This window comes from Octopus bimaculoides, chromosome 13 (genome assembly GCF_001194135.2).
Source record: "Octopus bimaculoides isolate UCB-OBI-ISO-001 chromosome 13, ASM119413v2, whole genome shotgun sequence".
Taxonomy (NCBI): Eukaryota; Metazoa; Mollusca; class Cephalopoda; order Octopoda; family Octopodidae; genus Octopus; species Octopus bimaculoides.
The window spans coordinates 11,121,972-11,122,924 of NC_068993.1; positions in this window are offsets into that span (position 1 = coordinate 11,121,972).

Here is a 953-nt window from a genome sequence, read left to right on the forward strand (position 1 = left end):
TTTTATAAACAGCTAAATATTTTATTCAATGATCAATCAATAAATTTTTGTAGAGTATATATTAATGATTTCTCCAAGGAAAGGCTGACTGTGACCTCGAAGTCTGAGGCTTAGTAATCACCATCAGGCAATCTAATGACGGTTACAAGGATGAAAGTCCAAACCCGCCATTAGAATTTTCCTTGCATCAGTATATATATATATATGTAGAAGGTTGAAAAAGAACACACGAGTTGATACGTATAAGGAAAATATGACAAGGTAGAAAATGCTAAAATAATTTAATCATGAAGAACATTTTGGTACCGGTTTCAGTCTTTGCGACTTTTTCAACTTAGAATAAAGCATGAAAAAGAATTAAATTATCGAAAAATTAATTGAAATATTAAGAAAAATATTCCCATAGTTTTCAAATACTAGGGGCATTTTCCTTTTTTCTGTCTGTCTCTCATCTTTATTCTTGTGAAGACTTCGTAGCATGTAGTAGGTAGTAGCAGACTTCTGTGTGTGTGTGTGTGTGTGTGTGTGTGTGTGCGTGCGTGTAAATTTATATACATATATACTGATGCAAGGAAAAGTCTAACAGCAGCTTTGGACTTTCCTTCTTGTAACCACCGTTAGCCTTTTTCTTGAAAAAAATCATGAATATATACTCTACTGAAAATTATTGATTGATCCTTCAATAAAATATTTAACTGTTTATATATATATATAACATTTCACAAAAAGAAAAGTTTGCGTACTTTGTAACTGCTGTATAGGTAATAATGACAGTTGCACATGCCTTCCAAAACCGGAGTTCTCTCGGCAGAGGTTGTTGGAGATTGATGTGCAAAACTCCACGATGTCGAACTGTGCGGATTTGGATTTGGGCTTCTCCTATTCAATGGTTGCTTTGTTATATATACATTATTTAATGCTTCAGGCGGCTCTGGTATGTCACATGATATTAA